At 42.8% G+C, this 26,950-nt stretch overlaps 1 protein-coding gene across 8 annotated transcripts in view; it reads left to right on the forward strand.

The window, feature by feature from the left end:
- The window catches only part of FBXW11 (F-box and WD repeat domain containing 11), a 158,735-nt gene extending 148,086 nt beyond the window's left edge, over positions 1–10,649 (forward strand). For all 8 annotated transcript variants that reach the window (XM_023726506.1, XM_023726503.1, XM_004371197.2 and 5 more), the window contains one exon: positions 5,894–10,649. The gene's annotated coding sequence lies outside the window, so the exon portion shown is untranslated. The remainder of the gene's footprint in view (positions 1–5,893) is intronic.
- The last annotated feature ends 16,301 nt before the right edge of the window (positions 10,650–26,950 follow it).

The raw sequence follows: 26,950 nt of genomic DNA on the forward strand, positions 1-26,950 counted from the left end.
TTCGTGTGTTTGTTGAGCTTCTTTCTGCATGTTCTGTCCTTCACCAAAAGTGGCGTTTTGAAATCTTGTACTACTATTGTGGAGCTGTCTATCTTTTCAGTGGTATTAGAGTGTGTTTTATGTAATTTGGAGCCCTGTCATTGTATGCTTAAATACTTATTATAGTTATGTCCTCCGGGTGTACTGACACTTTAATCATCATATAGTGTCCTTCTTTATCCTTTGTGGTGGATTTTACTTTAAAGTCTATTTTGTCAGAGATTAATATTGCCACTCTTGCTCTTTTCTGAGTGTTGTTTACTTGATATATTTTTTTCCATCCTTTGAGTTTTAGTTTGTGTCTTGACGTCTAAGGTGTGTCTCTTGTAGGCAGCATATAGACAGATAATGTTTTTTTAATCCAATCTGCCGCTCTTCTGTCTCTTTATTGCTGCATTTAGTCCATTTGCAATCAGTGTAATTATTAATAGGTATGAGTTTAGTGCTGTCATTTTGATGTGTTGTTAACAGTTTCTTTGTTCCACTTAATTTTCTGTGCTGAGTCATTTTTCTTTATAATTTTCTTTTCATCTTTTTCATTGTTGATTTTGTGTTTGCTGACTCTTCATATTTTTCTAGTTTTTTATTTTGACTGTTAGGATTGTTAGTTTCCTTTGTGATTACTTTAATATTTACCCCTATTTTTCTCAGTTTATACCAATCTTTTATTTCTTTATATCACCTTGACTTCCTCTCTATATGAGAAATCTATGTCTACATTTTTTAAGTCTGTCTTTTTTGTTTTAATGTTGTCATCTTTTATATATTGACATCTGTTTCCCTATTTTCAGTGTTTTAGCTTTGGTTTATTTTTGTAACTTCTCTGTCTGAGTTGATATCTGGTTGCTCTGTCCTGTGTTCTAGTCTTGGGTTGTTATCTGATGTTAGTGATTTTCTAACCAGAGGACTCCCTTTATTTATTTCTTGTAATTTTGGTTTGGTTTTTGCAAATTCCCTAAACTTCTATTTATCTGGAAATGCCCTAATTTCACCATCATATTTGAGATACAGTTTTGCTGGATATATAATTTTTGGCTGGCAGTTTTTTTCCTTCAAAGCTTTATATATGTCATCCCATTGCCTTCTTGCTTCCATGGTTTCTGCTGAGTAGTCTGAGTTTATACTTACTGACTCTCCTTTGTAGATGACTTTTCATTTATCCCTAGCTGCTCTTAAAATTCTTTATCTTTGGTTTTGGCAAGTTTGATTATAATATGTCTTGGTGACTTTCTTTTGGGATCTACCTTATGTGGGGTTCGACGAGCATCTTGGATAGATATCTTGTCATCTTTTCATGATATCAGGTAACTTTTCTGCCAACAAATCTTGAACAATTCTCTCTGTATTTTCTGTCCCTTCCTCCCCACTTTCTGGTACTCCAATCGCTCATAGGTTATTCCTCTTGATAGAGTCCCACATAATTCTTAGGGTTTCTTCGTTTTTAAAATCCTTTTATCTGATTTTTCCTCAAATAAGTTGGTGTCAAGTGCTTTATATTCGTTCTCACTAATTCTGACTTCCATTGCCTCAGTGCTACTCCTGTGACTTTCTATTGAGTTGTCTTAATTCTAAATTTTATTGTTAACCCTCTGGATTTCTGATTACTGTCTCTCTATGGATTCTTACAGCCTGCTAAATTTGTCATTATGCTCTTCTCTAATCTTCTTAATTTCCTCTGTTGTGTGTTCTGCGTTTTGATTAATTTCCTTCCTAATATCTTGAAGAGTTCTGTATATTAATCTTTTGTATTCTGCCTCTGTTAATACCAAGAAATTTTCCTCCTCTGGAAAATTTCTAGATTCTTTATTTTGGGAGCTTGCTGAATCCGTCAGGGATTGCCCTTTATGTGATTTGATATTGACTGTTGTCTCCGAGCCATCAGTATGTTATTATATGTATTTGTTTTATGTTTGCTTACTGTGTCCTAGCTTTTTGTTTTGTTTTGATATGCCCAAATAGGCTGCTTGTATGAGCTAGTTTGATTATTGGCACCTTTGAAGCTCTAATTTCCTGTCACCAGGTGGTTAGATCTGTTACTAGGTATGTGAGCTCAGGTGTCCGCCCACTCCTCCTATATGGGTTCAGCTCAGGTTCCCAGGTAGATAGCCATCAAGTGTGTGGTGTAGGCTCTCACTTATAGTCCTAGACAGGCATGGGTGATTGGTGTCGGCACAGGCATCTGGCTGCAGCAGGGGAACACACTCAGAGCAAGGCAGGGCACTGACGGCCACCCCCGAGTGTCCAGGAGGAAGGCATGTCCCTGTTCCCTAGAGCGTGTAGGTGGGTGGGTTTTGTAGCCAGACTATGAGCACCCACTGCTGTTGGCTATAAGGACTGGGGGCACCTCTTATTCATGGGCCCCTCTCGCAGGTGGCTAGGTGGCATGGGTTGAGCCAGCAGTCCGCAGGCCCCTGATGTGGGTAGGTGAAGACCCTGCTTAATGGGCAGAGCAGTGTCAAATGTCAAGAACCTGCCACTTCACAGCTGAAACAGTTGAAGTTAGAGTTCCGGTATACACCCTATTGTACTGTGATAATGAGGGCGTATGCTGTTGAAATGGGCCCACACAATTCTGTGCAGGGGAACAGGCAGTCAAAGTCCATGGATCCCTTATGTGTGTGCCTGGCAAATTAGCTGTGCCTATCCTGTGTTCCTGGCTTAGGGGAGCCGGCAGTTTATTTTTTTCCGTTTGTTAATTTGTTCATCTCCAAGGCAGGGAGAACGGCTCCGGGCATATGACAGATCCTAGTTCTGGCCCAGGGGACTTGGCAGTTGCTGAAGCCGGTCTGGGAGCCAGTGCAGAGCAGGGAGCGGGGAGGTAAATGGGAGAGAGGTTTTTCCCTAAAGGGGGTGTTTTTGATCCACACAGTAGGCCGTATGCAAGTACTTAATCTTTTGCCAATCTAGGGCTGCTTCTCACTGGTTCTGGGTGGCTGTGTAGAGTCTCTGCCACTGAGTCTCTCCTGGTGCAGAAAACATGCCTCCGGATCACCACTGCTTGCCTGCCTCACCGCTCACCCCCGAGCTGATCAGGTCTGAAGGGCTCAGGCTCTCGCCTAGTCAGGTCTGGCAACTCCTCGCTGCTTCTGAACCGTCTCTCCCTCCCCCTGCCACTCAGTCCTGCCTTTAATGTTCAGGGCTCCCAGATTGCCACAGATAATGGATTCACTTGTTGTTTCGGGTCTTTGTTGTAAGAGGGTCCACCAGAAGCATCTGATTACTTTGCCATCTTGGCCCCGCCTCCAAAGTTTATTTCATTCTCAGCCTTTCTAACGGAACCTTTGAAAGCTATACATTTCCCTCATTGTGTTGCTTTAGCTGAATCTTACTCGTGCTTTGTTTTCCACATAAGAGAAGCACATATGATAGAATATGAACAACTACAGTTTTAGCTGGACCTCTGGAATGAGTAGACTCGGGTATGTGGGTGTTTCATGAATGACTTAAATGTACCTCTTTGGTGTTTTTGATATGTATTTGTGTCTTTACACTCTGTTTAAAGAGGCATATGGGAAAATCCAAGACATACATAGTATTTTTTTTTGCTGACATATTTACTAGATGAATTATAGGACATAGTAAATTTTCACAAATTGGGCAACTTTTATATTACCTAAAAATTTCTGAAAGAAGATTCCTTTGGTTGAGAGATATAGTAAAGATCACCAGTGCCATTTCTATCATTGGATGTGTTGGAAACCAAACTGTGGGCTTTCTCTCCTACCCCCTTTTTGGGAGCCTATGAACCACTAACATGAACCCCAAATGTGTTTCTCTCTTCAAAGTGAATTACTTCTGACAACCTTGGCAGTCAGCTTTATGGATTTTATTGCTTCTTTCCAAATTCTTTTCTTTTATTGTATCATGAAAAAAATTATTACCATGTGATATTGTAAGATTTATGCATAATAAGGAAAACTATCCTAATGATAATTTAACCTTGTAAAATATTCACCTCAAAATATCAGGAATGGTGACAATAGATTTATTTGCCAAGCCTTTTTTTTAAGTTACTAACTTCTAAGAGCTATATATGTATAGTAGCGCAAAATTTCCTATTCTTTTTTCTTACTCCAAGACAAGATAACATCATTAAGTATATTAAGCAATTAGAAATAGATGAGACAAAAGAAGGAAATAAACTTTTACTCATGGTTCATTACTGTTAACTCTTATATTTATCCTTTTATGTTTTTAAAATGGTGGTTTATAACTGTATATGTTGTTTTTAAAATCCTTTTTTCTCCTCTTTATTGTGAAATTGCTACATGTCATTAATGTCAGTAATCATTTATCTAAATTGTCATTCCTAATGGCCAAATAGTGTTCTATTGTTTGGATATGCTCTACTGTTAGGTATGCTCCCCAATCCCCCAGCTTTTAGCTATTATCAAAAACCATGCAATAGTCATTCTTTTAGATTCATTTTTGTCCAACCTTTGATTATCTTTGGATAGACTTTTAAAAATGTCTGAATTGTCTGGGCTAAAAGGTCTCACATTTAACATGCATTAGGTCATGTAATTACAGTCCACAATCAGAAAATCAAACCCACTGCTGTCGAGTTGATTCCAACTCATAGTGACCTTATAGAATAGGGTAGATAAGAACTGCTCCATGTGGTTTCCAAGGCTGTAAATCTTTATGGAAGCAGACTGCCACTTCTTTTCTCCTGTGGAGCGGCTGGTGAGTTTGAACTGCTGACCTTTGGGTTAGTAGCAGAGCACTTCAACCGCTGTGCCATCAGGGTTCCTTGTTACCCTCCAGAAGATTTAAATCAGTGTACTCTCCCACCAGCAGCATTTGATCTCCTATTTCTCATCTCTGGGTATTTGTAGTTTTAAAATAATTTTTATACTGTTAAATATCCTTAATAGGAAAACAATAGTGAATGAAATTTAATCTTTCCTAAATTCATTGAGAAGGCTTATTAGGATTCTTGGTCTTTGGGAAAATTGACAGTCCTGTAGGAAAGGTGCCTTAAAAAAAAAAAAAAGCAAGCTATTACTCCCCTCCCCCTTTTTTTTAACCATAGAATTTTAAACCTAAAGGTGACTTTAGATCTAGGCCAGTGGTTTAGTGTCGTGATTGTGAAATCATTTTAATGGATTTTGACTTTGTTTGGATGAATGTTCTGTTTTAGATGTGTGCACATGTGTGTAAACATATTTACATATATGGATGAGTGTAGAAATAGTGATTAAAATGTGTTTTTGACTCAAGGCCATGGTCAGAAAAGTATGGAATGTTCAGTGATCTCCCCTACACTGTGTTGTACTTTTACATACGATTTATTTAAAAAAGAAGTGTTTTATGATTATTAGCATTCGATTTAGAAGGAATAATTTATTTAGTAGCTTTGCATACTTTTGTTTCACAGGGATAGATGAGGGCTCTCAGGAGGATGTGAGACAGATCCCTTGTATACTCTGAACGTCAAAAGATTATGCTAAATACAAAAACTGATTCTAAGCATGTTTTGTTTACATGCATACTTATTTGCAGCGGCACTGAAAGATGATAGGCTACTAGGTCGGACCTCTCTTTGAATTCCCTCCCTGTCACTTACTGGCTGATGCTTTGAACTAAGCATGAGACCTTTCTGAGCCCTAGTTCTCTTATTTGTGAAGTAGGTATAATAACAGTTTCTACTTCATAAGGTTTTTGTGAGGTTTAAGTAAATATGATGCCTGGTATGTAGTACGCAAAACACTTTGCACTTCTATTTTCGATGCTAATTATTTGAAAATTGGTCATCTGTTACATGTGCGCATATATAGGAGTCTGTGGATGTGGATGAGGTGTGGTGTATATATACCTGTCTAACCATTCACACCTTTTTTTTTTCTTTCAGGGTTTCCTAGTCTTGAACTACTGGCTACATGGCTACCAGATGCCTATGAGAGTTCATTCACAGCTGAACTATGAAGCTGGAATTGGTTCTAGATGCTGGGTAGATGCAAAGCAGCCTAACTCTTCAAGTACTGACATTTCTCACCTCCGATTCCTGGCCTCTATTTTGAGAAGGATACCTTAGCTTCACCAACTTCAAGTAGGACAGAAAGAAGCCCGTTTTCCTTCCCCCATCAATGAAAAAAATCTAATGCTTCAAACGTAAATTGTTCATATAAAAGGAACGTACAGTCTGTTTTACATAAGTAAATCGACCATCAAGAGAAGACTTGACCTCTAATTTATATTGCTTTGCACCTTGGTCTCATATTAAGGAACAGCATTCTTCTTTGGTGAAATTTTGGGTGCCAGACACCTACCCAGAATGTCCAGGGCTTTCCTTTTCAGAAGTCAGCATTCTCCTTCTGACCGTCCTGACTTATTGTATTAGGAGCATGTTGGACGACGGAAAAATCTCTCTGGATTGTTTTAGTAATATTTTTTGGATTACACTTACTTTCTGTACCAATTTCTTTTTAATTTAAAGAACTGTAAGCCAGGTTATATTATCTCCCAGTAGGTAATATAGCTCTTTTCTTTTAACTGTTCTCTGTACCATCTCCTGATATTTGGTAGAGTAACAGCTTTACATGTGTGCTTGCCTCCTAATTTAAAATGCCGTATCTGCATGTAGATATAATGTACATAACAGTTTAACCTCAAGGTTGCTGGAGTCAGGGCCCCCTGTGCCTGAGACACTAATACGGAATGTGTTTTTGCACTTAGCCATGGGCTGGGCTCGATAACCTGTTACTGGGGTTTGTGTGGATTACCTTAAACCCTTCCTGCAGTATTCATATGGCGTTTTTATTTTGTTGTCGTCATTGTGTTTATGTGTGTTTTTTAATGAGAATCTTGTTTTAAAATGTAATTTCTAAAGTTTAACACAAAATTAAAATGTTTTATTTGTTGTGCAGTATATACAATAGAGAGGTACCTTAAAAAATTTTTTTTTTGGGGTGGGTGTTCTTTTCCTCATAAGTACTCTTGAGTACTAGTGGTCACTTCCCATAGTATTCATTTGGCTTCACTGTCAGCAGTCATTATTCTGTGTGTTAGTAACCTGGGAGGGACAAAAGAAGAAGGCCACGATGAGTAGATATTCTAGGTCTAGAATCAGTGTATTCTGGCTGACCTGCAGGAACCACAGGCTAAATCTGGTCAGGGGTCAGCAGGGCCTACGTGCATGTTTGAGCCTGTTTGCTAGGTCAGCCTTGGACCATCTTGGGGTGAAGCGTACTCCTAAGTGGTGACAAAGCCTCAAGCTCATGAATCCCATCCCAGTCATCTCTGGTGTCACCTGGCTGTGGCCCCTGCAGGTTCTCTGAGCCCTGGACTGCTCTGCACCTCAGATGTCTGAGTGACACTGACCATGTGTGGAGAGGACCCTGGCTTCCAGTCAGCTCTCCTCTTGCCTCATTCAGTACTAGATTTTGATTTGCCCCTTGCATTGTTTCCAAAGGTCAAGGAATGTCAGTAACATTTTAAAGGACCAATAAGCCACCTCCTGTTAATTAAGCCTCTTCCCGTGGAAGCACACTTGTATTACTAAAGGGAAGGTTACTGGTCTCTGTTTTGTCCTTTGCATTGAGAATGGTGTGGGGATCAATGTGTGCGGATGTGATTTGTTTATTGGGTTAGCACTGCCTTTTAGTTCCCCCCTCCCTTTTGTTTTTTTAACACATCCTTCCCTCCCATATGTTAATAAATTAATTTCTGTTTTTGAGAGTTTGCGTCTCAAAGTGTAAAAAATAAACCTCCGTTCATAAGGTGGATGTTGTAAGCTTGACAGTGGCTGTGAAAGTGATTGAACTTTTCCCACTCTTCATCTTACAGCTCTCGTATCAAACTGGTTAGGAAAGCCCAGGGAAGGGAGGGAGGGAGAGGCAGTTCTTCTGAAAGAATAGATTTTCTGATGTTTTTGCATGTTTAATATAGAAGTTCCTCTTGTTCCTTGGGAGATCATGGCCTTGGAATATGCACACAGCCTTTGAATTGTGCCTACTAAATTAGAACAGGGGACTTTGACACCAAGGAATTCTGACATTCTGGGATTATAATAGTAATTCCCAGCCGTACTCTGGACTTTATTTTGCTAACCATAATTGAGCAACTGTAAATTACTGCTATATTAATGTTTTAAAGCACTGGGATAGTCTAATTCTAACTTGTAATTAATTATGTTTGCCAATTATCTGTTTGAAATAAATTTGTGTCTGAACAGCTATTGAAACTGTTACATTGTACAGATATTATTCATGACAGCTTTGTACTGTGGAATGTGCTGAATAAAAAAAAGAAAGTTTGACCTTTGTCCAATAAATTGCTAAGTAATGTCAATAAATCAAGTATGAATATTATGCAGTACACCTAATCTGGCTTCATGCAATTGTTACTTCAGCTACTAATTCAAAGCCAATTCTCTTAATAAAGTGTTGCAATACTCCAATGTTCTGTTAAGGAATTTTTCAGAAAACTGTTTGTTATGTGCTATCAGTAATTCAGTGACATACAATTAAAGTTTACAGTTTTTTTTTTTGTTTAATAAAAACAACTGCTCTGTAAAAGGAGGTCAAAGGCAAACTGCTTTTGGCCTATGAGAGCTTTGCATATCTTTCAATAGATAACACTCTGTATGGAGGGATGTATGTGTACATATATTGCCCCTTTTAACATGAGTGGTAGTGTACTATACATGCTGTACCACTCCTTGTCTTTTCATCTGATACCCTTTGGGAGATCGTATCAGTGCAGGTGATTCTATTTCATTCGTTGGCTGTGTAGTATTTGGGTGTAAGGGAGGGTGTACTGTAGTCTGTTTGACAGTGCAGTTTTAGGTTGTTCCTTATCTTTTCCTTATAGTGCCTATCTTCTACATAGTTCTTTCTGTCCCTGCTTGTGCTAAACAAAATGAACTATTGGTTAGCTAATCAGGAACAGCAGCTTTGAACCTGAGCATCACTGCAAGAGTGGGAAAAACAGGAGCACAGGTATGTCGAGCTGGATCTTAACCTCTCCAGTCCTGTGTCCTCCCCTATGATAGGTGGTTCTCAGTAAATGCTAGTTTCTCTCTCCCTGCATAGGAACAGCTATGAATGTGTCCCACCTTCATGATGGAGATTCTAAGATAGGTTTTGTATAACTAGGATATATAATCAGGCTAGAGTGGTGCCGGGTCATTCCAGCGTATTTGTTTCCCAGGTAATGAGAAGAAAGGAAGTTGGACTGTCTGGGTAATAATCCTGTTACTAGTTAGCCATGTGGCAGTACTCCCTCTTGAACCTTAGCTTCCCCATGTATAAGAGAAGAGGGTTTCACTAGCTGAAGTCCTGGAGTACACTTGCCCCATCTCAGCAGCTCTGGACAATCTCTTGCCTTTGGCCCAGTGATGTTAGATCTTAGTTTCCAAGAAAGCTGGAAATCCAGACTATGTAGAGACCCAACTTCTAAAAGTTGGAAACTTTTTTTTTAATACATCACCCTGTCACCCATTTGCCATCTCTGAGCGAGCATGATTTTAAGCACTGGTGTTAGTGACCTGTTGAACATTGTGTTCAAGTTTGGCACCTGCAGTCTGGAGTAACTGAAGAAGTTCCAGAGAAAAGAGATAAATTAAATGTCATTTGGCAAAGCAGCCAGCATACAGTAATCACGCAACACTACCGTCTTAGTTATCTAGTGCTGCTGTAACAGAAATACCACAAGTGGGTATCTTTAACAAACAAATTTATTTTCTCAAAGTTTAGTGTATCCATGTCCCTGGTGAACATCCTAGGACACGTGTCCTTAGTTTGTACCACAGAATTTTCCAGATCTTCTAAGTTCTGTTTTCATTTTGCACAGTTCAGGAGGCCAGAAGTCCTAATTTAGGGTGCCAGCATTAGGGGAGGCGTTCCTCTTGTCTGTTGGCTCCGGGGGAAGGTTCTTGTCTCTTCTGAGTTTCTGCTCTTGGGCAATCTCCACGTGGCTTGGCGTGTCTTCCCCCATCTCTGCTTCTTTAACTCGTTTGTTTAATCTCCCTTATATCTCAAAAGAGATTAACTCAAGACATACCCTACAGTAATCCTGCCTCATTAACATAACAAAGACAACCCATTCCAAAATGGGATTATAACCACAGGCATAGAGGTTAGGATTTACAACACATATTTTTTGGGGTCAGTTTAAAATGATCAAAAAAGGGAGGTGTTTGAAAAGAGGAGGAGGAAGATGCTAAGGGCTGACATGGTGACCAGCTGCGTACTTTTGTGCAGAGATGGAGTTCACATTAAAGCAAGGCAGGATTTAGGCCTAAGATTATCTTGGTCTTCTATCTGAGGAAGCCTCTGAGAGCTGTCTCTGGAGAGGTCCAAAAAGAAGTTTGGGTACCTGACTTGTTCATTGCACAATGCTGAGTCTAATACTTAGTAAAAAACAGTTGCCGTCCAATTGACTGACTCATGGTGGCCACGTGTATCAGAGTAAAACTGTGCTCCATAGGGTTGTCAATGGTTGATTTCCTTTCCAAAAGTAGATTGCCAGGCCTTTCTTCCAGGGTAACTCTGGGTAGATTCGAACCTCCAATCTTTAGGTTAACAGTTGAGCACATTAACCGTTTGCACCACCCAGGGACTCAATAAACATCTGTGGGATGACTGAGTATATGGTCATCTTCATATGCCCAAAGATGGGACCATAGATCCCACACACCAAATGCACTGAAATTCTAATTTGGGGTTTTAATAATTCCATTGGTTAGGTGTAGCCAGGTGAAAGAATTGTGCAAATCATAAGTAGTTTTTTTCTTAGTGCATGCAGGGTAACTTGGAAAGCAGAGTCCTGTAAATGGGATTGTATTGTTTCGTTGCTTTCAACTTTGTGGTCATCTACTCATCCTGTCTCCCGGAATTGCTTGTTTTTATTGCTCCAGGTACACGAGTTATTGCTGGACTGGGATGGGAGAACTTGGGAGGTATGAAGCCAAGGACTTAATCTGTAGTGGGGACATGCTTTAGTAACAGCTTTGAGCTTGGTGTTCTGTGAGATCTCAGTGAGTACAACTTAAGCTCTTTCTCCCCTTCACCACCATCTTTGGATCCAATGGACCTTTACATTCTTGTGGGCTGTATTTGCACTCGCAAATCCCCTACAGCTCTAGGGGTTGGTAGGGAATTTTCTTACAATACCACATCATCTGGACCTTCCTAAGGGGATCTCTGGTCTATTGGATGGTAGAGAGGAAGGAGCGTGAGCCTTGGGACCTAGCAAATCTAGCTCAGGATACAAGCTCTGCCACCTCATGGGGCAAGGGCATTTACTCCCCTGAACCTGAGTGTCCTCATTTAGAAAGTAGGAGTTAGTGAGGTCTGGGCTGCTCGGAGCAAGACTGAAAAGCTGACGTTCTTGGCAAGAGTGCTGGTAGCCACCAGTGAGGGCTGGTCCCAGAGAGGACTTGAATTTGTACCCAGGGCCTGGGCTGTTAGGTGGTTGGAAGAGAGGGAGCTGGACCAGGGCGATAGTGTTTACACCAAGTTATTTTTAAAATTTTGTTATTAAGAATAATTCAGCTTTAAAGGGAGTCAACCTATAATATCCCCCCCTAGGGAGTGTTTCTGGGAAGAGAATAAGACCTAAATTCTACATCAAATATGCCAATATGCTTAGGGAACTGCAACATCTCCAAAATGGACGGGAGAATTTCATGTCCTTGGTGCCCGTGTTTAAGTGTGTGTGTGTGTAGGTGGTGGTAGTGGGCAGGAGAGGAAGGGGCAGTTAACACCAACTACAGCAACAGGAATAAAAATATCTACCATCTAGTTAGTCCCTGGGTGGTAAAAACGGTTAATGAGCTTGACTGCTAACCAAAAGGTTGGAGGTTCCAGTCCACCCAGACGTGCTTTGGAAGAAAGCCCTGGTGATCTGTTTCTGAAAAATTAGACATTGAAAACCCTATGGAACACAGTTTTACTCTGACACACATGGGGTCACCATGAGTCAGAATTGACTCAATGGCAACTGATGAAAAATCATTTAGTGAGTGGTAAGGCTTTATGCATACTGTAATCCTCACGTAACCCTGTATGGTATATATTATTACCATTTTATATTTGAAGAAAATGAGGCTCACCTGAACTTAGCTCTGATTCTGGTCTGCTTTGCCAGTGGTTTCTCCCTGCAGAGCCAGGCCCCATCCTTTGCAGTCCCCGTGTACTAACAGACCCCATGCACATGTCTTTGCTCTTCCACTGCTGTGTTCCTGGCCGGTGTTCCTCAGTCACTAATAACTGTGCACAGTGTGGCTTCAACAATGCGCAAAGTGGAGTGAAGTGCAAGGAGCTGGATAGGATGGGTGTCGGGCCATGCTGAGTTGTCTAGGCTTTATCTTGAGGTCAGTGGGCAGCCACTGAGGGTTTTAAGCTGGGGTGTGACCAGTTAGAAGGCTATTTTCAAGATTCAAGGGAAGAAAACTGGCAGCTCCTCAGAAAGTTAAACACAGAACTATCATGTTGTTTTACCTGCCATCAAGTTGGCCCCCAACTCATGGCAACCCCATGCACAACAAGATTGGACTGTTGTGATCCATAGGATTATCATTGGCTGATTTTTCAGAAGTAGATCACCAGGTCTTCCTTCTTAGTCTGAAAGTTCCACTGAAACCTGTTCAGCATCATAGCAAAATGCAAACCCCCACTGACAGATAGGTGATAGCTGCACTTGAGGTGCATTGGCAAAGAATTGAACCCAGGATAAGACCCAGCAATTCCACTCCTAGATGTATACCCAAAAGAACTGAAAACAGGGACTCAAACAAATACTTGTATACCAGTGTTCATTGCAGTACTATTCACAATAGCCAAAAGGTAGAAACAACACAAGTGCCCATCAACAGATGAGTGAATAAACAAAACGTGACATATCCGTGTCTTAGTTATCTAGTGCTGCTATGACAGAAATACCACAAGTGAATGGCTTTAATGAACAGAAGTTTATTCTCTCACAGTTTAGGAGGCTAGAAGTCTGAATTCAGGGTGCCAACTCCAGGGGACACCTTTCTGTCTTGGCTCTGGGTTAAAGTCCTTGTCATCAGTCTTCCCCTGGTCTAGGAGCTTCTCAGCACAGGGACCCTGGGTCCAAAGGACATGCTCTGCTCCCGGCTCTTCTTACTTGATGGTGATAAGGTTTCTCTCCTCTTTGCTCACTTCTCTCCTTTATATCTCAAAAGAGATTGACTCAAAATACAACCTAATCCCGTAGATTGTCTTGCCTCGTTAAAATAACTGCCCCTAATCCTGCCTCATTAACATAATGAACAGCTCACTCCCAAATAGGATCATAACCACAGGCATAGAGACACACACATAGGATAATTACATCAGATCACAAAATGGAGGATAACCACACAATACTGGGAATCATGGCCTAGCCAAGATGACACATTTTTGGGGACACAATTCAATCCATGACACCATACAATGGAATATTTTTCAACCACAAAGAGAAATGAAGTCCTTATACATGTTACAACATCGATGAACCTTGAAAACACTATGCTAAGTGAAATAAGCCAGACGCCAAAGGACAAATATTGTATGATCCCATTTATATGAAATATCTAGAATATATAAGTGCATAGAGACAGAAAGTAGTGTTTACCATGGGCTGGGAGAAGGAAGGAATGAGGAGTCGTTGCCTAATGTGTACAGAGTTTCTGTTTGGGGTGATAGAAAAGTTTTGGAAATAGTGGTGATGGTTGTGCAACACTGAGTGTAATTAATGCCACTCAATTGTACACTTAAAAATAGTTAAAATGGCAAATTTAATGTTGTATATATGTTGTCACACTAAAACAAAAAAAAAAGATTTACAGGAGAAATGTTGAGGTCAGAATAAAGTAGAACACTGAGGAGATGAGAAGAGGATGGTTTGGAGAAGTACGGAGGACTTAGTTGTGGAGAGAGAGAGGGGTTGAGAATGGCATCCATGTTTATTGCATGTCTCCTATATGCCACTAGATGGGGCTATAGTGGAAACGCCTCACCCCCACACACATGCACACAGCCCCTGCCCTCAGGAAGCTTACATTCTAGCAGAAGAAATAGACAATATATAGTGCCCATCAATACATGAATTAACAAGATAATTTCAGATTGTGATAAATGCTGTAAAGAGATTAAAACGGGCAGTGGGCTGGAGGGGTCTGGGGGACGTTTGCATAAAGACCTGAATGATAAGCAGGAGCTAGTGGAGCAATGAGCTGGGGAAAGAGATTCCAAGCTGAGGGAACAAATACCCAAAGGCCTTGAGGTAGGAATGCCCCTGGTGGAGGCAGCTGGCCCGGAAGAGGGTGGTAAGGTAGGGTGTGGTGGTTGTAGGGGAGGACATACACTCTTCCAGAGAAGGAAGAGGTTTGGGGTGACACTTTTGGTTTTGGACATTGGAGGTGTCTGACAGATATTCCAGTGGAACCAATGTGGGCTGCCAGACGAGAGAGGCAAGTGGGTGGCTTCAGAAGGGGGAAGGCCTAACAATGAGCCCTGGGAATATCCCCATTTAAGAAAAGGGGCAAAGGAGGACAAGCTGGTGACAAAGGCTGAGAAGGAACAGCCAGAAAGGCCAGGCGTGATAACAAGCAGTCTTTTCAGGGGACATTTGACGCTCCCAGAACTTGGACAACCTTCTTTTCCAAACGCTTGTCTCCAAGTTGCTTGGGCCTCCCAGGGAACAATGCCTGTCCACTAATCACACTGCAGGACACCTAATCCCACTTCACACTTCTTCCAAGACAGTAATGGCGAGGGCTCTGGCAGCAAAAACAAAATAGGCGCCCACGCAGAGCCTCCCCGAGCCTCGGCCCTTGGCTCCTCCTTGGGAGAGTTCCTGCAGTCCATCTGCACAAACAGACCGGGGCCAGGTCTGTTGCCTCAGGAATGAGGAGATAAAAGGGACCATCGGGGCTCTTTCCACCAAAGGCGAAAGCATTTTATAGAATGGGCTATGAGTTTTTGTTTCAGGAAATTTCATCATGTCTCCAAGAAGGGGAGGGGAAGAAAAGAGAGAGGGAGAGAGAGAGAGAGAGGAGTGAAGTTAATTGGCTTCAGATTTTCTCCCTCCCTTTTCATGTCGGTAACACGAGGCAGCCCAGGTCAGCCTCAGGTCAGCGACGTTTGGGCTCTTTAGTGCCCCTCTGTGAATACCTCATTTCTGTAATAGTTTTTCCTTTAAAAACAGCTCTGCCTTCTTTGGCAGATGGTGACATTCCATTAGCATATGGAATATTTTTCAAAACACATCCGGAAGCATGTCTCTTATGGAGGAGACTGGGCAAAAGCAAGTGAATGTTTGAAAAGTATGTCGGGAGCAACTCAACATTTAACAGAAGGCTCCCACTACCCCCGCCCACCGCCCTGCCATCTCTCCTGCGTTATGACTGTGACCAAAAAGAGAGGGAGGGATTTTTGCCAAAGCTTAGCCTATTGAGTTTACTATGACCATTACAATACCCAGAAAGAGCTCAAAGTCAGAGAAATATGCACACATTTCTTGGCCTGGAACAGACTTTGCTAAGCATTTGTGTGCGTGCTATCAGAGATGGTGACAAATGCGTTTGTTCACTGAGCACCTATTATGTGCCAGATGGTGTGTGTGACATACATTATTGTCTTTCCTTCTGAAGCCCATCTACCACACAGCAGACAGAGTCAGATCACATCACTGCCCTAACAGTGTCCAAGGCTGCGCATTGTCCTAAGAATCATATTGAAACTCCTTTTTATGATCTGCAGCCATCTAGCCCCTGCCTACCTCTCCAATGTCATTTCATATCATGCTTCCCCTCTGTCACCTCTATTTCAGCCACATGAGTTTCCTTTCTATTCTTTGTTTCTGCCTCAGAGCCTTTACATGTGCTGTTCCCTCCGCCTGGAATGCCTTTTCCCCCAAATGCTTCTGTCATTCAGGTCTCAGCTCAAGCACCTGCTTCTCAGAGAAGGTGTCTCTGGCCAGGAAATCTAGTTTATTCCATGCTATTCTCTATTGTGAGTCCCTGGGTGGTGCAAATGGTTAAGCATTCAACTGCTAATTGAGAGTCTGGCAGTTTGAATCCATCTAGAGGCACCTCAGAAGAAAGGCCTGGTGATCTACTTCTGAAAAATGAGTCATTGAAAACCTTACGGAGTACAGTTTTATTCTGATGCACATGGGGTCGCCATGAGTCGAGGTCAACTTGTAACTGGTTTGGTTTTGGTTATTTTCTATCACATCCTGTGTTTTATTTACTCTGTAGTACTTATCACTTTATTACTATATGTGTTTTTGGCATTAATTCAAAACATATTTATTGAGGACCTCTTATGCACCAACATGGCACTGGAGACACAGCAGTGAAAAAACAGACAAATGTTCCTGCTCATGAAGCCTACATAATGATGAGGGAGTGTCACGGACTGAATTATGTCCCCCCAAAATATCTGTCAACTTGGCTGGGTTGTGATTCCCAGTATTGTATAATTGTGTACCATTTTGTAATCTGATGTGATTTCCTTATGTGTTGTAAATTCCATCACTATGATCTAATAAGATGGATTTAGCGGCAGTTATACTGATGAGGTATACAAGATTGGATAGTGTCTTAAGCCAATCTCTTTTGAGATATAAAAGAGAGAAGTGAGCAGAGACACATGGGAACCTCATACCACCAAGAAAGCAGTGCCGGGAGCAGAGCGCGTCCTTTGGACCTGAGGTTCCTGCGCCGAGATGCTCCCAGACCAAGGGAAGACTGATGCATCACAAGGACCTTTCTCCAGAGCTGACAGAGAGAGAAAGCCTCCTGGAGCTGATGCCCAGAATTTGGACTTGTAGCTTACTGGACTGTGAGAGAATAAATTTCTCTTTGTTAAAACCATCCACTTGTGGTATTTCTGTTACAGCAGCACTAGATGACTAAGACAGGAAGGCATATGATAAACAAGTTGTGTATTTTCTGACTTCCCTAACCAGACGTGTGACCTTCCCAAGGAGCAGAACCTTGTATGCCCAGATCACAGTCCATTCAGGGGTGTGGTAATCACTGAGCTCAGGGAACTGTATTTAAATGAAGGACTGAGTTATAAGCAACGATGCTGAGGCATAGAAAAGGAAATGGCTTTCAAGATTGCTTATCTAGTAAAATGGTGGAGCAAGGATCTGAACCCAGTTCTGTGTGGCTCTGAAGGTGGCACCTCATGACCACCAGCCCAGGCCAAGGCCATGGCTGGGTGCCTTCCCCACTGCTTCCTTCTCCCCAGCCCAATGTCTAAGTCCTCTCCACTCTCCACACACAAGCCGCCCTAGCCCATAACCTGTTCCCTCAGCATCTCACTCTCTCTGGGGCTGCTAGCTCTCGGTGTCACCTTGGGTGATGTCCTTCAGCTCTCTGAGCTTCGTTTTCCTCATCTGTAAAATGAGTTTGAACCACCGTAGATGTGCTAAAGCACTTAAGATTCTAGTATCATGCCTTCTGGTCAGCTAATCTGTAGATCGTGTTTAATAAGAGGTTACAAACTAATTTTGATTTCTACATCCCCACCTGAATAGTAATGTCCAGTGTAGTCTCAGCTGCTAATTGTTCTCAGACTAGTATCTCTAGCCGTGCACTTTCACCCACTCCATTGATCAAGGGATTATTGGCACATATTACACATAAACCCAGGCATGGATTTATTAGCTTCAGGCATGGCTGGATCCAGGGGCTGAAGCTATGTCATCAGCTCTTGGGCTCACTCTCTCTGCCTCTTGCTCTTGCCTCCTTCTCTCCTCTCTTACAGTTTGTTTCCTTGCATGGTGGCCAGGTGTCTGCCAGCAGCCCCAGGAGCACATTTTATCCTCTGAACATCCTCAGGGGAGCAAATTCTCTCTTCCCAGCAGGCTCAGACGGTCCTAGAATTAAGTGTCCTTGTCTCAGATTGGATCATGTGCCCACCCTTACTCTGATTACCAGGGTCAGAGGAATGTGATGCTCTGATGGTCCAGGCCTAGATGGGTGGTACAAGTGGTTTGTAATTGGCTGCTAACCTAAAGGTTGGCTCTTTGAACCCACCCAGTGGTACCTGAGAAGAAAGGTCTGGTGATCTGCTTAAGATTACAGCCAAGAAACCCCTATGGAGCAGTTGTACTCTGTAACATATTGGGTCACCATTTGTCGGGGGTCACCATGAGTTGGAGGCTGACTCGACAGCAGCTAACAACAACAGGTCACATGGCCACCCTGGAGGCAGGGGTTGGGATCCCCACAAACCACATGGACTGTGAATGGAAGAGAGTTAGATCCCTAAAGGAAGATCAAGGTGCTGAGATCTGAAGAGAGGGGGGACTGGAGGCTGGGCAGACAAATCCCAGTGTCCACTGCTCCTGCCAGTATGTGTGCTTTTTCCACATGGCCTGTGACTAACGTTGCACATTCTTCAAAGCTCAGCTCCAATGTGACCGCCTTTCCAGTCCACTTAGCAGGAGCTAGATCTTCCAGCCCCTGAACTCCTCTTATGCCTTTATCACTTTCTCCTTGGTATTACAGCTAATAATGTGCACATTCGAGGCCCTATTTGGGTTTGGCTTTGGGGTCTGTTATAGGTTGAATTGTGCCCGACAAAAAGATATGTTAAAGTCCTAACCCTTGGTACCTGTGAAAGTAATCTTGTTTGAAAAAGGGTCTTTGCAGATGTAATCAAGTTAAGATGAGGTCATATTGAATCCCTAATCCAATGACTGGTATCCTTACAAGACAAGGGAAAATTGGAGACAGACACACACAGATGAGAGAACACCTTGTGAAGACAGAGGTGGAGATTGGAGTGATGCTGCCACAAGCCAAGGGATGCCCAGGATTGCTGGCAACCACTAGAAACCAGAGTAGGCAAAGAAGGATTCTTCCCTAGAGCCTTCAGAGGGAGCATGGCCCTGCTGACACCTTCATTTTGGACTTCTAGCCTCCAGACTCACATCAACCCCATGTGTGTCAGAGTCGAACTGTGCTCCATAGGGTTTTCAATAGCTAATTCTTTTGAAAGTAGATCACCAGGCCTTTCTCCGAGTTGCCTCTGGGTGGATAAATTGCCAACCTTTTGGTTAGCAGCCTAGCACATTAACCATTTGCTCATTAGTCAGAATTGACCAGAGGGTACCTGGGTTAGCCTCCAGAACAGTGAAAGGATAAATTTCTGTTGTTTTAAGCCACTCACTTTGTAGTGATTTGTTTGACAGCCCTAGGAAACTAATACAGGGTCAGAGGGGTTTGCGATCAAACCTCATCTTTACTCTCATTGGTGGAACGACTGAGGACAGGGCACTTCCCCTTTCTAATCGTTCCTCCCTCCCAGGCCTGTTCTGAGTATTCAATGAGATAAAGCGAGCTAAGCCTGGCTTCTTGGAAGCCTTGGATTGCCTTCACACCAGGACCCATGCCGTGGCCATCTCTGTGTCCCCAGCCCTGACTGCAGGTACTCAAATAAGTGTGTGTCGAATGGACAAGCCAAGGGGTTCCAGAACTGTCAGGGTGCAATGGAGTCATCTCTTTTGGGGCACTCAGATTCAAAAGTGAGCACTTCATGAAAAATCGTAGCATCAAGGACTCTTGAAAAACCCTTACAATGCGAATTCAGTATCATCCACCAGGTGTGTGCTATCTGACCCAGTGAGGTAATTCTTACACCCATTCAGAGTTTGAGGACCCCCAAATGGGGCAAAGGAAACAAAGAAAAGTCTAAATGCAGACACTGGGTCACTGAAATGATTTTGCTTTTAAGATAACTATTGAGAGGGATAGGAAGGCGAGAGGGAAAAAGAGAAGAGAATTCTAAATTCCAAACTGTAAACTGCCTGCAAGCCAACAAGGTTCACTCCATTCGGGCCTAATATGAAGCCTTATTGTATAGCTTGAATATGTGTTAAGAGACTTGCTGGTTATAAGGAGGGCAAATGTGACATATAAATGCCCTTAGGACAGTGTGTAGCGTGAAGTGGGGGCTCAGTGACTATGGCAGGATTTGAGTCCAGGTCTTGCTTGATGATACACATGATTCCTTGGGACACTGCGCCTCCCTGTTGGCTCTGACTCTCATGCTCCGAGACATTGGTCATTGCCCTCACAGATGCTTAAGCCGTAAAACCCATTGCTGTTGAGTCGATTTCAACTCATAGCAATCCTATAGGACAGAGTAGAACTGCCCCATAAGGTTTCCAAGGCTGTAAATCTTTATGAAAGCAGACTGCCACGTCTTTCTCCTGTGGAGCGGCTGGTTAGCAGCCGAGTGCTTTAACCACTGTGCCACCAGGGCTCCTTTCAGGTCCTAAAGCCAGACTGAAATTCAAGGTGCATGTGTGATGTGGTTCTGCTGTTGCTGCTGCCTCTGTAACCCTGTTGGGTGAGGAGCAGAATTCAGGCAGAGATGGCCCCATTTTTGTGAGTCTTGGTTAGCATAGTCTTTTTTTTTTTTTTTTTCCATTCCCTGAGTACCTGCCATGTGCCAGGTACTTATATAGTTTTTAAACTTTATTGTAGTAAAATATACATATAACAAAATATTTGCCATTCTAATCATTTCTAAGTGTACAATTCAGTATGCTAATTATATTCACCATGTTGTACAACGATCATCACTATTTCCAAAAGTTTTCATCATTCCAAACAGAAACTCAGTACCCCTTCAGCAATAAAGACTTGTTTCTCCCTCCCCCTAGTCCCTGGTAACCACTAATAAACTTTGGTCTCTATGCATTTGCCTATTCTAGATATTTTATATAAGTGTGATCACACAATGTTCTCTTTGTTGTTTGGGTTATTTCACTCAGCATATTTTTAAGGTTCATCCATGTCACATCATGTATCAGAACTTCATTTCTCTTTATGACTCAGTAATATTCCACTGCAGCATAGTTTAGGAGCCCTGGTAGCATAGTAGCTAAAGCACAAGGCTGTAATCTTCACAGAAGCTGACTGCTAACCAAAAGGTTGGCGGTTCAAATCTACCAGCTGCTCTATGGGAGAAAGATGTGGCAGTCAGCTTCTGTGAAGATTACAGCCTTGGAAACCCTATGGGGCAGTTCTACCCAGTCTTATAGGGTCGCTATGAGCCAAATGGACTCGATGACAATGGGTTTGGTTTTCTTGGTTTATAGAGTCATAATCGACTCCACAGCAGTGGGTTTCGTAGCTTAAGTTCATTTTCAAGAACATAACCTTGACCATCATTCCCCCACCCCCAAAACAAACAAACAAAAACAATCAGTCAAGAGGCTGTTGGGTACACCCATGTTGCATTATTATTACATGGCCTAGGTTTCCTCTTGTGTTTTTTGCAAATGGCCTTCATGTGATTTTTGGGGGAGCCGTGTCACGACTTTTGGCTGTGACTTAAGTCATGTGTCATATGACTTCTCCGCTGTGAAGAAATAAGCTCCAAGAGGCTGCCTCTTCCTTCTGAAGCCCAGGCCCATCCCAGCCGGCACTTGGGCGCTCAACCGTCACTACTATCAAGGTCTCGGGCGGCTCTCCCGACTACGGGACAAACCAGCCTTACTCCAAGCTACGGCTTTCCTTCGGTGGGGCCACGCGGCACCGGTTCAGCCTGGGACGGAATTCCCGGCTCCCTGTGTCACCCAGAGGTTCGTAGGCGGACTTCGGGGCAACAGTCTGGGGTCTCACTCCTGGCTCTGCCCTGTGCTATGACGTCAGGGATTTGGGCAGGTTTTTTGCTATCAGACCCCTCAATAGCCAGAATTCACCAATCTTCACTCCATCACTCCAGTTTCAGCTTTTATTTCTTCTGCATCTTTTTCTGGTGCAGTCACCAACCCGCTGAGTCACTCCACACTTTCCTGTACAAATTGCAGAGACAAGAGCCTGATCAACTCCACTACAGGAAACTGCTGGGCAGAGTTTCTGGTCCCAGGATCCTCATAGGTCAATAATCAGCCAATGGATGAGCCATCCTTGAGTCAGGTGTGTACCTTTTCTCCAATCAAGGCCATCTCTAGTTCCAGCATAGCCTAAAGCCCTTTCACTCCGCAGTGGCCTTGGGTGAGGTGGTTTCTTTCAGGAGGGTGCTTAGGTGTGGCTGGCACCACCATGCACATGGCCGGTGCACAAACCCTGCCAGGAGGGTTATGCCCCCCTCCCAGCCCCAGGTAAGCTTTTTATTTATTTTTTATTGTGCTTCAGGTGAAAGTTTACAGAGCAAATTAGTTTCTCATTAAACAATTAATACACAAATTATTTCGTGACAGTGGTTGCCAAGCCTGCGATGTGTCAACACTCTCCTATTCTCTACTGGGTTCCCCATTTCCATTCTTCTAGTTTTCCTGCCTTCTCTTTGTTTTTGGGCTGGTGTGTCCATTCAGTTTTGTATACGTGGTTGAACTACAGGTATGTTCCTCACGTGTGTTGTTGTTGGCTCTGTATATAAACAACAACAACAAAAAACCCAAACCCATTGCTGTCGAGTCAATGCCAACTCATAGTGACTCTATAGACAGAGCAGAACTAACTGCCCCATAGGGTTTCCAAGGAGGGCCTGGTGGATTTGAACTGCTAACCTTTTGGTTAGCAGCCGTAGCTCTTAACCACTACTCCAACTATCTAATTGTTGGCTGAAGGGTGAACCTAGGAAGTGACTTGAGTACTGAGTTAAAAGAGTGTCCTGGGTAGATAAGCTTTTGATAAGGTTAATATAACTGACTGATGCATGGGTATGTCATGCCCCTGAAATTATTTGGGGGTTTCGAGATTAAAGGGGGAAATGCTCCCATTCTCCATTGCTCCTGGCCGAGTGTGAAGGCTTGCCAGGAAGGCTTGCATTCCGAGAGCAACATCATCAGTTCTTCAGCGGTTTCTCCAAATCCTACCCATCATTACCATCTCTACTGGAGTCTGTATTCATTCTAAACATCTAGCACAATGCTTGGCACTTAATTGGCCCTTGAGATAATTTTTTTGGAGTAGCCATAAAAATGGAGGGATGCTCAAATGAAATTAGGGTAAGCAATACCTAGAAATTTAAGACTTCTCTGGACAAATGGCCTTGGTCTAGTTCCACGATCTCTCAGTTTCCCTGGATCAGTTTTTACATCTCATTAACATCTCATATTTCCTTTCTCTGTAGTTCCCTTGAAATGCTTCCCAATGTGTGTCTTGGGGGACAATATTACCATGGGATGTTAATAAGTATTATAAGTGAAAAAGCATTCTTTGGGAAATGACATGTTAAAGGAAGTTAAACAGATTTATTTACTGTGGGATTTATCAGAGCCTTTAATGTGCTAATGTGTGTTGTTACAGTCCAAGAAGGTAATTGTTATGGATTGAATTGTGTCCCCCCAAAATATATGTCAACTTGGCTAGGCCATGATTCCCGGTATTGTGTGGTTGTCCACCATTTTGTGACTGATGTGATTATCCTATGTGTTGTAAATCCTAACTTCTATGACGTTAATGAGGCAGGATTAGAGGCAGTTATGTTAATGAGGCAGGAGTCAATGTACAGGATTAGGTTGCATTTTGAGTCAGTCTCTGTTGAGATATAAAAGAGAGAAGTGAACAGGGAGGAGAGGGACCGCATGCCACCAAGAAAGAAGTGCCAGAGTGGAATGTGTCCTTTGGACTCAGGGTCCCTACGCTGAGAAGCTCCTAGACCAGCTCCTAGACAAGGACCTTCCCCAAGGGCCGACAGAGAGAGAAAGCCTTGCTTTGGAGCTGGTGCCCTGTGTTCAGACTTCTAGCCTCCTAGACTGTGAGAGAACAAATTTCTGTTTGTTAAAGCCATCCGCTTGTGGTATTTCTGTTACAGCAGCACTAGATGACTAAGACAGTGATGGAGGCTTTCTTGTTTCCCACACTTATTTAACCTTGGAATCACTTTTTCCCTATGAGCATCTCACAGGCCTGGTGTTCTGAGGAGCAACACACTGACAGAAAGAAATGTTATCTTTCCCCTTATTGGATATGTGGGATTTATATATTTGCTTATTTACATAAATTGCTTATTCAGTCCATTATTGCTGGACATGGGGAGGACATGTATGTATTACTGGATGAGACTGTCTGTCTTCAGAGAGGCTGCTTGCTTTTTCTGTTGGTCCAGTAGTTATGGGATGTGGTTGTTATGGTGATGGGAGTGAGACTGCAGAACTGGGAAGGGATTGTATAAGAACCTGGGTATAAACTTTGGGTAAAGTTTATTTCTTTGAATTAGGCTTGAATCATAGTAGTGCCTGCTCTGAGCAAACACCATGGAGTATATAATGTTCCTTAACTCCTTCTACAAAGCAGTCTTGTTTTTATCTTCAAGTATGTAATATGTTAAGACGTCAGGGAACCTATGATTGCTAAAGGAGGGGCTGTAGGGGTAACATAGGTGATGACGTATTACTTCTCCTTTCCTTCAGAAATTTTTAAAATTAGGGTTTCTCAGCCTCAGCACTATTGACATTTTGAGTGGGATAATTGTTTGTTGTAGGGGGCTGTCCTGTGCATTGTAGGATGTTTAGCAGCATCGCTGGCTTCTACCCATTAGATGTAGGGAGAAACCCGTTAGTTGTGACAAGCAACAATGTCTCCAGTCATTGCCAAATGTCCTTTGAGGGGCAAAATCATCCCAGGTTGAGAACTACTGCTCTAAGAGATGCTTGACTGAGGATCTGTGAAAGGCTTTCTGAGTATATTACTATGTTTTTGGAAGGAGGAAAATAGAGCTGTCATGCTCAGAGCATGGTCTGAGAGCCTACAAGACCTACCAGTGAATTAAACTCTCCTTTTGAGTATTTTCTTAACTCATACTTAAGGTTCAGTATCTTGGTTACAAGTAACAGAAAACCCAATTTAAAATGGTCTAAGCAAAAAAAAAAAAAAAAAAAGAAGGGGGGATTTTTTTTTTTCTACTTGTGTAGCAGAATAGTCCAGCACATTGCTAACTTCAGGCACAGTTGGATCCAGGTGCTTAAATAATTTTAGCCATAATTGTTCCAACTCTTTCCTCTGATTTCCTCAGTATTGGCTGCATCCTTTGACAGGCTCTTCTTATGTGCTGGTGAGATGGCTGCCAGCAGCTCTGGTCTACTACTCACTACCACGGGTCTGCTTGGAAAACAGAGCTTTTCTTCCCCCATGAAAGTCCTGGATCTGATTTCCCACTGGCCCAGGAGACTATGCTATTCTCATTAGCTACGCCTGATTCACATACTTGTCCCTGGAGCCTGGGGAGGAGCCAACACCAACTGAACCTCTCAGTTGGAAATGGGGAGGAGGCATGATTCCCCAGAGGAAAATGGGGCCAGTTACCTCAAGAGAGGTCAGTGGATGCTCATCAGGCAAGCACTTTTATGGCCCTGTTAATAGCAACCGAGAAACAATAACCAATGATGGGTCTCCCGTTTGTGGGACACCAGCTCTCTACCAGACCCTACACTACATTATTCTTAATTATCACCAGTATCCCAAATGGCAGTGATTGTCATTCCATTTTACGGATGGGTAAGTGGAGTCTCAGAGAGAGATGGAATGACTTGGCCAAAGTCACACAGAGAGGCAGCGGCTGAGCCAAAGAACTGGGGCACCACTTTGCCCCCTGCAGGGCATTCTCCCTAACTAGATTTTTCTCTGGAACAATCAGAACAGAGCCCAGAAGGTTTCACGCAGTCTCTTTAGTGATATTCTGGAAGGCGGTACAGACATAGTGGAGGACCACTGTTCAGGCCATTGCCCAATGTGTTCAAGACTCCCCTGTCAACTTGATGCCAGTTTGTGACAACAACCCCTTGAGGGTCATTTCTGACACTGCAGGACTGACTGGAAATGCTTAGTTGGCATTTTCAGGCTTGGCCTATTTCTCCTACTTGATCTGTTTTGCTGGCCTCCTTCCATCCCCCTGGGGGCCCTCTGGAGGCATCCATTAATAATAATAGCTAACATTTCTAGAGGATTTACCATGTACTTGGCATTGTGCCAAGGAATTTATATGACATAATTTCATTTAATTTTCTCAAGTATCGTATGAAGTACATGCTACTGTTATCCCCATTTAACAGATGAAGCAGCTGAGACTTAGAGTTGCTAAGTCACCCAGCCAGCAGATAGGGCAACCGGGATTTGAATCCAGGTCACTCTCATTGCTTTTACACATAACCTTATAAACCACCTTAAGTCAAGTCTGGCTTGCAGATATATTTTGTTTGGCTCACAGAGTATTTTAAAAACATTTGAATTAGTTGCCTATGTTTAAAAATTGGGACCCTGCACATTAAAAAACAAAATCCATTATTTCCTGCTTCTCTTGAAAACAAAACAAAAAACTCAGAAGATTGGCAGCACTTGGCCTGCATTCCTGCCTGGCAGAGGTTGGCTGGAGCTGACAGCGTACTCCCAGCTGACCTCTTTGGGTAGGGCGTGTCTGTTCCAACTTGCCGCAATCCCCACCACTCCCTATTGCCTTCCCAGCACTGAAGCTGAGTGTCATTTGCTCATCTTGTCCATTCTGCTGTTTTCCTTATGTTTGTCATACTTTATATGCCTGGCCTCAGAGGAAATTTGAGCTTGTTGCCCTACCTGCCCTTCAAGGTACTCCTCCCAGCTTCTGACCACGGTATTTTTGGGGTTACTGGTAGTCTCCACAAATTCAGTGGAAACGTGTCCCACTGGTGAAGGTCTGACTTGGGCACTAGAGGAGTTGGAAAGAGCTCCAGTTTTCCTCTCCTCCAGTGCCCCACTGCCCCCCTCCTCAATCTTGGGTTTATTGGCCATTTGGGGCCACTTTCTTGGCAGTGTTTGCCTTGGGTACATGACCGTTTTTTCTTGCTCCCCTCAGAGTCCCCTACCGTTTTCTTCCTAATCCTCCTCAAGAGAACCATCACTAGGATTATCATGAAACCTGAGTACGTGAGCATGAAGCACAGCCCTTTATGACTGATGGACCATTTTATTTCTGCCCAGTTCTGTTTGTTTAAAACTCTTTGCTGGCAG

The sequence above is a fragment of the Trichechus manatus genome, unplaced genomic scaffold, assembly GCF_000243295.1.
Source record: "Trichechus manatus latirostris isolate Lorelei unplaced genomic scaffold, TriManLat1.0 scaffold00011, whole genome shotgun sequence".
In the NCBI taxonomy this organism is placed as follows: Eukaryota; Metazoa; Chordata; class Mammalia; order Sirenia; family Trichechidae; genus Trichechus; species Trichechus manatus.